Source organism: Myiozetetes cayanensis, unplaced genomic scaffold (genome assembly GCF_022539395.1).
Source record: "Myiozetetes cayanensis isolate MyiCay16 unplaced genomic scaffold, myiCay2020 scf6-25, whole genome shotgun sequence".
In the NCBI taxonomy this organism is placed as follows: Eukaryota; Metazoa; Chordata; class Aves; order Passeriformes; family Tyrannidae; genus Myiozetetes; species Myiozetetes cayanensis.
Window position 1 is genome coordinate 45,547,362 of NW_026087853.1, and position 10,929 is coordinate 45,558,290.

Sequence of the window (10,929 nt, forward strand, 5' to 3'; positions counted from 1 at the left end):
ATATTGGCAATAAGATGTCCTCTAAGTTACTCTCTGTAAAAATTCAACAACGATTTTAGAGGCAACAGGTTTGCAAAGGTTACTGTCTGTTGTCTTATTGGCTGCAGAATTAGTGCAGAGGTCAGACATCTCTGGAAGTCTGGTTATCAAAAGGAATATTAAATGAGATCAGCAAATGTCCCAGGAAACAATTTCACAAAGGAGCCAGAGGGTCTGAGCTGGCAGAAAAAGCCAGTATTAGCTGGTTCAGGACACTGCCTTCCTTGCTTAGCTAGTTAAGGGTCAATAATCAAACAACAGGTGAAATCAGAAACCTTAAGAGTTCTGAAAAAATCTACTTCCATACCACCATTCATTTGAAAAATTGCATTTCTATGCCATGTGTTTCTATGCTTTAATATGAAAACAGCATTTATCTAAGTTTTGTGTGTTCCCTTCACCTTATTTGAGAGCAAGGTATTTTTTTTCCTCCTCCAGTAAGAGGAGGCTGCATGGCTGATGTACCTTCAAGCAGTCTTGTTGCCTCCCTTTGGGTGATTAGAGCTCTCCTTCTGATCTTTTGCATTATTTGTTGCTACACAAAGCAAGAGACAGAGATTAATCACCACAAACACTAAGTACTCCAGTATTCATGTCCTTAATCCAGCGGAGAGATGTAGCACTTTCAGGCAATTCACCTTTTGACTTGGAAATCTCTGCTGAACTCCTTTGCTTATTTGGCTGGATCTTGAACTGGTGAATCCTGATTTCCTCTCAAACAGCATTAAACATGGTTATCCATTAAATTCCCAAAATGGTATCATAGTGTGAAAACCACCAATTTCACCCATTTTCCAAATATAAGAACCATGTTAGAAACGTAATCTAAAATTGTTTTCATTACAGGGTAAGTGCCAAAAGCCACTTCCCAGCTGGCACCTTGAACAAATATGGAAAACCAAACAAATAGATTGGACTCAATGATCTCAGAGGTCTTTTCTAACCTAATTGATTCTGTGATTATGTGAAATAAAAGTGGACAAATATTCTATAACTCCCAAATATGGCAGATACAAACAAATCATCTGGAGGTTGTTTACTGAAAAAAATAATTGTCAGAAAAGTACATCTAACCACAACCATTGATCAATAAGTTCATGCAAATACAGAATTTCCTCTTTAACTGGCATTTGCAAAGGAAATTAATTATGATGAAAAGAGTCAAAATCTTCCTGCCTCATTTTCTGACTCAGATAACTAGAAAAATGTCCTTTTCCCCATTTGAGCTCCAAAAAGAAGTCAGTTTCATCCAAACTTCCCAATTCTAACTCCCTCAGCATCATCACATTTACCAATAGTCCTGGCTCTCTGGGGAGGTCCCAGATGACTGGAAGTTGGTGAATGTCACACTGATCCACAAAAAGGGCTGCAAGGAAGACCTGGGAAACTCCAGGCCTGTCAGCCTGACCTCAGTGCCTGGCAAGGTTATGGAGCAAATCTTCCCAAGTGCAATCACACAGCACCTACAGGATGGACAAGGGATCAGACCCAGCCAGCACGGGTTTAGGAGGGGCAGATCCTGTCTGACCAACCTGATCTCCTTTTACGATCAGGTGACCCACCTGGTGGATGAGGGGAAGGCTGTGGATGTGTCTATCTGGACTTCAGCAAAGCCTTTGACACTGTCTCCCATAATATACTCCTGGAAAAGCTGGCAGCCCATGGCTTGGACAGGGGCACTCTGTGCTGGGTTAAGAACTGGCTGGAGGGCCGGGCCCAGAGAGTGCTGGTGAACGGGGCTGCATCCAGCTGGCAGCCGGTCACCAGTGGTGTCCCCCAGGGATCAGTGCTGGGCCCAGTCCTGTTTATCATCTTTATCGATGATTTGGATGAGGGGATTGAGTCCATCATTAGCAAATTTACAGATGACACCAAGTTGGGAGGGAGTGTCGACCTGCTGGAAGGCAGGAGGGCTCTGCAGAGGGACCCGGATAGGCTGGAGAGTTGGGCCGATTCCAATGGGATGAAGTTCAATAAGGCCAAGTGCCGGGTCCTGCACTTTGGCCACAACAACCCCTGCAGCGCTACAGGCTGGGGACAGAGTGGTTGGAGAGCAGCCAGGTGGAAAGGGACCCGGGGGTGCTGATCGACAGGAAGCTGAACATGAGCCAGCAGTGTGCCCAGGTGGCCAAGAAGGCCAATGGCATCCTGGCCTGCATCAGGAACAGTGTGGCCAGCAGGAGCAGGGCAGTGATCCTTCCCCTGTACTCAGCACCGGTGAGGCCACACCTTGAGTATTGTGTTCAGTTCTGGGCCCCTCAGTTCAGGAAAGACATTGAGGTGCTGGAGCAGGCCCAGAGAAGAGCAACGATGTTGCTGAAGAGATTCAAGCACAAGTCCTGTGAGGAGAGGCTGAGGGAGCTGGGGTTGTTTAGCCTGGAGAAGAGGAGACTCAGGAGACCTCATCACTCTCTACAATTATCTGAAAGGAGGTTATAGTCAGATGGGCATCCGTCTCTTCTCCCAGGCAACCAGCTGTAGCACAAGAGGGCACAGTCTTAAACTCTGCCAGGGAACACAGATATTGGAATGGGCTTCCCAGGGAGGTGGTGGATTCCCCATCCCTGGAGGTTTTCAAGATGAGACTGGATGTGGCACTTAGTCTAGCAACCATGGCGGTTTTGGATCAAGGGTTGGACTTGATGATCACGGAGGTCTTTTCCAACCTGGTCGATTCTATGATTCTATGATTGCTGCATTCTCTCATGTTCCTGGAATCCCTACTTCATTACTTGCCAGTACAGAAAAGGAGCTCAAGAGGGGCTCTGCCTTTTCCCACTTGCAGAGTCTTGTTGCCTCCCTGTAGCCCTGCTAAGAGACTAGTCAGGATTCATCAGCCAAACCTCTGCCAAACAAGTGGGAAACGTGACTGGAATGAGGGCTGATTTGGACCGAATTTCATAGGACAGCACCAGAGTATTTTCAGAATTTAAAGTACTACTTTTCCAAGAAATGAAAATGCACGATCTCATCAGAAGGATGTCACACACTGCAGGTATTCATGTTCTCAAACAGCCAAGCAAACAATCATAAGTCACAGGATAATTGCGCAGATGTTTGATATAATTAATTACAAGGATTACAGGGTCAATATATTTCATTACTTCAATCAAAGATTCTACTAAAGATAAAGACAATGCACATCCGGGTTTTAACCTGATCACAGTGTTGTGGTTCAAAATAGAGCTAAATTTCCTGACTGAAATGTGTCAATCTGAGTGAATGCAACCACAGAAAGAATCTGGGGCACACACAGTGGCAAGACAGATTTCTGCGGACTCTGCTTATCCCCTACTGTTGCTGCACCATAGCTATCAATCAGAAGATGCCCTTTCAGGTGTGTTGCTCCCTGTTTAGTCAGCCAAGAATGAAGCTCATGCTGATGTTTGGGGTTGTTTCCAAGGACCTGTAGTATTTGTCCCTTCTGTGGTGTAAAAGATGTCATCTGACATCCCCAGAAGCCATGGAATGCTCAGCACACAGGCTGGTACTCAGCTCAGTATATTTAAACTCCTTAGCTCTCCACAACTCCCACCAGGAATAAATGATTCTTCTACTTCATCTAGATGAGCCAGGAGACCCCTTCGGGTGAAACCGCAATTTTGTTTTTTGCAGTCATTGCAGAAACAAACAGATTTAACCTTGTAGTTCTTGATATGTGACATTTTGGCTGAACAAGAATTCCAGATTTGGGACCTGTATGGTTATGGGCTGTATGGTTACTATCAAGAGAAAGCTTGGTATTTATGTTAGATAAAATGAAGTGGGAGTTCTATACTTTGTTCTTACTGAGCATGCAAATTTCCTTTCACGTACCTACCTGCAGAGCACAGCTCAGCATTAAGCATATATTTCTGGGTGAAAACCAAATAACAAATGGTATTCTTTGCTATTGTTCTTGTTCTGCTAGATAATGGTTTAAACAGGATAGTCTTTGTTTTCACAGATGCTTGGTTTACAGTTGTTGATTTAGTGTTTTGGCACCAGAGAAAACAACTTTTTTGGCAATGTTGTCCATTCACTATTGCTGCATACTTGCTAGATATTTTGCTTAAAATTACTGTCATGATAAAAATCTGTTCTTCTCTACAACAGATAATACTGACATTTTTAAACAGCACAGATTTTGCACTAATATCTAGCAGACTGAGAAATTGCTAAGACAGAAATTCTATAAATTAATAGTTTATTAAACCAAAACAGAAAATTATTACTTTATATTATACTACTATCACAAATCATTCTAGTTCTTTACATGAATATGTAAATTGGCATTGTTCTGGACATAATTCTATTCAGTGATTCTTTCATGATCTGGGTAGTAGCATTTCTTGATGATACCAACCTTGCATGGACAATAAGTACTCTGGAAAAAAAGAATTGGCATCAAAATCATCCAGATAAACTGGAAAAATATCTAAAATTAAAACCAGAACATAAACACTATTTCAGTAGTTGATTTTGGGTTGGCAAAAGGAATTCAGAAATTGCAGAGGGAATTAGATGCCCAAAGCCAGCCAGGCAAATGGCATACAGTTTGCAATAATTTCCAGTTAGCATGTTAGTAAAATTGCATCATTTTACTTCCTGTTTAACATTAGGTAGGCTTGCAAGTCCTAGGCTTCCAGAGCATTGCTGCACAGTCCTATGTATGCAAGCTGCCAGGAATTTTTACTGCAGCTTCACCCTTATGAGAGAGATTCTCAAATCAAACTCCAATTTGTAACTACCAGTGGTTTTTACAATGATTACATTTCCTGCTAGCAATAGGAAAAGACTTAAAGACTACCCTCAAATAAGGCAGTCAAGGATATACTAGTAAGACTCCAAGTGTTGGGGACATAAGGAGAAATTGCCAGTAAGCTAGAGAGCTGCATTAACTCTCTAAATGTATTATTACTTGTAAGGGTAAACCTTCTCTTTAAGCTCAATCATCTTACTTGTAGATTATGGTAGTGACACATGAAGGAAGCAGTCTGTCTGTAGCATTTGTTCCTGAAGGTACTCTTTTAGCTCACCTTAACCAGTGCTGCAATACCTTCAAGAAACAGTGTGATGTAAGCAAATCCGTGTCATCATTGCGGTCAGTTTCAGATGCAACATTACCATTGCACAGGATACTTCCAAGAATTATAATTTCTTCCACTTTCCTCCTTTATCTCCCAACATTCCCATGAGAGGGGAACAAGAATATTTTCTGCACACCTGCCAGGACACACTCTGTGGTGGCACTTCCACCAAGGGTAGTTTTACTATTACTAGCATTACTATTATTGGAATGAAGTGAAAAAGTAATGCTGAGGAGATCCTTAACTGGAGCTGTTTCTCCAATACTGTGTATCACAACATTTCTTCCCTGTTTTGAATAGGCACACATCAAGAAGGCTGCCAACAAAAGCATTGTTTCTGACTTTCGGTGTTTCAATAAATACTGTTCTCACAGTTTGAAATGCGGCTCTGAGTTTTAAATGCCTTGTTTTCAGGGAATGGCAAAGGCAAGAGTGACTGAACTTGTGCACTCAGAGTGTGGGCACTTAAAATCATCACCAATGCCATGGCTCTGGCCTCCACCCTTTCTTACCACTTAACCTGACATCCTGTGTTATTAAATGCTGAGCTTTGTTCTACACTGCCCTAGACGGTGGCTAGGTTTGTTGTGTATTTAAGATTTTAATGGGATTTGTGTGGCTAATCTTATATGTTGCAACTGCACAGTGTAAAAGAGTCATTGCTCTTTATACAGGGAAAGTGTCCTTAGACCCATTTATTTACCTGTTCATTTGCAATTCTGGCTCTGACCAGGTTTCTCAGGTGTTTTTACCCTATTGCTTTATTTTCCAGGGTAGGAACCAGCACAAATCATCATTCCTTCAATTTCTCTGATTTTTAAACTTCTAAGCTAGGAGTCAGCTGTGCATACCCATTTTCACTTTAAACACTCATTAAAAAAAAAAAAAAAAAAAAAAAGAAGAAGAAGAAATCAAACCCTACCTTTTGCAGTTTAGAAGTTAAAAAGCTGCATATTCTAAGCCCATGGAATTTCCCCCTAATTTCTCTAGTGTAAAAGTAGATTGTCAAAATAGATTGCTTATCAAGGTGGATCATCTCCCAGGACCACTGAATTTAGTGGATTGCACAACACAGCAGTAATCATTACTTCCTTTAGAGTAGAGGAGAAGCTGAACAAAGGGTTCGCTTTGAAAACAGCGTAGTAAGTTTTGTGAATATCTGCAAAGGAAACCTTCGGTGGACAAAGTTGAATTGAATATCAATATTTTATGTGTCAGATACACTGAAACCTCTTTCTACTACTTATGAATCTAGGATAATTTATTGTTACATGAGAGAAAATGTACAAAATTTGTATTATGAAGTCTTAGTAATACTTATCAATTCAGCTTGGAAACACTAGATGGGAAAGTGACTGCACTAAGGAAACATCTTGTATTTCCTCAGCTACCACAATCAGTGTTAATACAATGAATTAATGTGAGCTGTCTCAAACAAGGGTCTGGCTTGATGGAGCATCAAGCCATAATGTGCATAAAGAGGTCAATAATTAGTAAGTGATATATAAATCATAAGAGAAAACACAAGATCATTTAAACTGATTAATATGCAGCAATTACAGTAAAGTTGAAATACACCACAAAGCCTAGAGACTGTGCTGAAGTGACTGTTGTACAGCTCCAATGTGGTCAAAACCTCTGGTTACATGCAACCCAAACAATTCCTAATACAGTGAAAGGCTTCTCTCCCTTTTTTTCACCTGCAGTCAATATTGTGTCTTGATCTGATCCACCTTCACTTGGTGTGGGATAAAATTGGACTGAGTTCCTGGGAGCTGAAATTGTCCATGAGAAACAATGCAAAACTAGTTTTAACCAAATTTTGACATTAATCTTTCAGGCAACTGACTTCGTGCTCAGATGGGCAATTCTTCAGCTGCTGATATATGTATGCTGTTCCCCCTTGACTCTTCCCTTAGAAAAATAAGACTGTCCTTTAGCAATGTTAAATATATAACAATTCAAACAGATTACCAACAGATGCAGGCAATGCTTTGTCTTTGGGATTTTCTGAGCCAAGAAGGGATGTTTGTCAAAATGATTTGCCCTAAATGAAAATTAAATTTGTAAATTACATGAAAAGAAGTACAGGATAAAAAGTGTATGAGAGTGTAGTCTGGATTATAGAGGAGGTGTGATTCAACAAAAATGATCACAATGCCCTCTGATGGCTTTAAATTTTTGAGTCAAGAAATGCGGTGTTTGGAATGTCACTGAAAAGCATGGAACTCGCATGAAGGTTTACTTCTGTGCAGCTCAATTAAGTACTTTGAACGTAGACCAGCATAAGAGACTTCAGTTTCCTGGAGTCTTGAATTCAATCCAAAACCTGTAAGAAAAGAAAGCGCTCCCCACCTGTTTGCGAGAATGATTCAGAGAGAACAAATGAGCATACAAAGGAGTTCCAAAACTGCAGGATCCACACCATAAAAGCAAACTTACTTTTCCTGTTTCTCTTCTTGTTGGACAAAAACACAAAATGGAGATGAACAACCTTCTGGATTCTGCTTGTTTCAGAATGCTTAAGAGCTCACACTACCTGCTGTGAAACATATGTCAAATTTTTCTATTCCTTTCTAAGGTTTGTGGTAGACTAATTTATTTATTCATTCTTGTGAAGACAGAAAAAATAGCTCCTCATTTAATGACAATATTTTCTCTATCAAAAACGTTATTGCATTGATAAGGCTAATAACAGAAAACAGCCCTTTGTGTCAATATTAATCTGAGATAAATTGCAATAAGAAAGACTATTTCACTTTCAATTTCAAAAAAAAGTCAGTCCTTTTTGTCACACAAAAGTAATCATAGCTCTTCTTCTATTCTACTCTTTAAGTTACATAAGCAGGTATTAGAACTAACCACACACAGAATAAGCCTTAAGATAACATAATGATGGACGAAAGTATCAGGAAGATTTGTCAAAGAAATCCATGTATTCCATCTTACCATAATGGTCATTGTCTCAAGAGGTAGATGAGATACAGAATAAAATCAAGTGTGTGAAAACTTACAAAAGGTAAATCTATCCCCTAGAAATGAAGTTTGAATACTGTTTGATTACCTTTTTTGTTTTACAAAAACCAAGTGAATTTCACACTGTACCTGTAATCTAGAAATATCATTATTTTGATGTCTAGGATGAATATAAACAGTGCTACTTTCCTAATTAGCAAGATCTGTTTCAGGTCTAAAATCTACATGCAATTCTCTCTTTTCAATTTATTTAATTTATTCAATTTAATTTATTTAATGTATTCAATTTATTACTACTAATAATTCAAACTTTACCTTCATTCCCTCATTTATTGTTAGCACTTGAAGGAGTTGAAGAGTTAGAAGATGTACTCTCAAAATTAGAGAATTCTTACAACAATCACCACCAGCTTATATCATCATACTCCTACTGAAGACTGACTGACAGTCAAATTGCCATGGATGAAGTTTGCCTGATGATGACAATAGAGAAGAGTAGAATAACCTTCTCCTCATTCATAACTCTGTCAGTCATTTCAGGCCAAGGCAGGAAATTTCAGTCAATACAGTTCTTAAGCACAAAGCATGAACATGCAACACCAGTTTTCAGCCATTTGCAGCAACAGACCAAAGCAGATAAGGATTTTCGTAGTTTTCACATCAATAAAACCAAAAACTGACTCTAAAAGAGGTCAACAGACAAGTCATCCACTGACGTATTGAATGTTTAATACAGTACAGGACTAGCTGCTCAAGTTTGACAGCATTCTTGTTTTATATCATACTTTTGCCATTGCAAAATGATAAGAAGGCTGACAGCTCAGCTTAGCAAACCGTGAAAGCTCCATTAGTCACCTCCATGATGCATATTTAGAGAATATATCTAAAACCCATGGTCTATGATAGCTCACACTAGAAGGCCCAGAGAAATGAGAATTTCTTATGAGTAGTTCTCTGCCTACTCAGACCCAAAGAGGAAGGATTACTTACGTGAGCAGAGTTCAGGCTATCAGAAGTCGTAATGTGCCATCTTTGTGCGTATGCAGTATTACACAATATCTAAGTGTATGATTGGATCCTGCTGTTCTCCACTGGACTGTGTGCACATCAAGCACCTGCTGTAGGGAGAGTGAACCCGGATTCAGGGTTGAATGAGAGCATGTTGTAAGCGTGATGTCCGCAGTCCTCTCTCTCACTGCCTGGGTAATTTGGTTGCTACAGAGTGAAAATGGCACACAGATGCCACCATATAGAAATGGATTCAAATTCTCCTTTATTTTTTTATGCTGTGCATATCTGTTTAAAGTAGAATTTTCACACTTGGTGATTGTTTCTTCTTCCAGATACTGTGCTGGACACTTCAACATGTCAGCTGCAGAACTGTGACACCTTCACAGTTCTACCTGAAGACTGCATTCTAAACATGCACACTATCAAAATAAAACTCAGTGATGAAAAAAATCAATCCTAAGAGTGTTAGACAGTTTACCCCTCCAAAAAATCTATGCCTCCTCTAGCAATATGTAAAACAAAAGATAATATACCCCTACTATTGAAAAACATATTTTCAAAAGCAATACATTATTACTATCAATGAACTTCTCAGGTACTCCAGTGACAGACAACACAGAAAAATAACTAAGGAAATTGATGAGTCTATATTCAGAGTGAAGATACTGAATGATGCACAGTAACAAAGTTAGGGCACAAGTGAAAATAATGGAACAAATGACTGAAGAGATAGTCATAACCTAAGCTCTGTCTGAAAAAAGCAAGAACCCTCTAAGAAACATAGTATTTCACTCATGTAATTCAAAACTATCTCATGGAACTGCACTTATGGTCTTAACACCAATAACTCCAGGTGTTTTGACTTTGCAAACTTAATAGAATTTTATGACAGTAAATATAAGCTTTGCATAAAAATTAAACAATGAAGACAATAAAGCCTCATACTAATAATCACATGAGTCATTATCAGGTTTGTCTTCACAGTGCTTATGGCCCTGATCCCTTCTACTGCAATAAGGTCTTGAAGAACTATAGGAGTCTTTTGATGCTTACAAACCATATTCAAAGTTCCAAGTGAAATTAATATGTGGCAAATTTGTAGCTTCCTGTATTTTGTTCCACATCTTCCATTAGTTTAAGTTTTTCTGCTGTACCATTATCCAAGTTTGTAAACTGAAATGCAAAATTCAGAAAAGGAACTTTTAAAAGTTATTTTACAATAGAGATTGAATGCATATACACAGATACCCACATGCAATATGTTCTCCCTTCAAGGAGTATGACATAACAGAAACTTTAATTATTAAAAAGAATGGCAACATTTGAACTGAAATACTAAAGAAGTGTCTGCTAACTTTTATATCACAGGTATAAATTTTATTAATTTCTCTGAGTCTTTAATCACGCATGGACTAAAGGATTTTGTTTTGTTCTCCATGTTTGTCCTTATTTGTATGCATTTTATGATATTTTCCATGCCCTTTTTAGATAAAGAAAGTCTGCTACAGATTTAAGTTAAGGGTATGTATTCAAGGATCCACTAGAGAAAGAACTGTACAGCATTCCTTCATAATAGGACTTCTAACAAAACTTCCTAGTGGTAATAGTATATCTATATCTATATCTATATATCTCCACTTCTATACAGTGTAGTTTACGTTCTTACAAATAAAAAAAGTGTCATCCAGCAGAATTATGTCCATCATAGTATATTAACATGTAGATTTGTTTGAGGGTGTGCATCATTAGGAGATTCCTTTGAGGGCTTATATGCACTGCACAGCTTAGCATTCCATTTCACCCCCTTTTTTACTAGTTGTACCATTTATTTTTC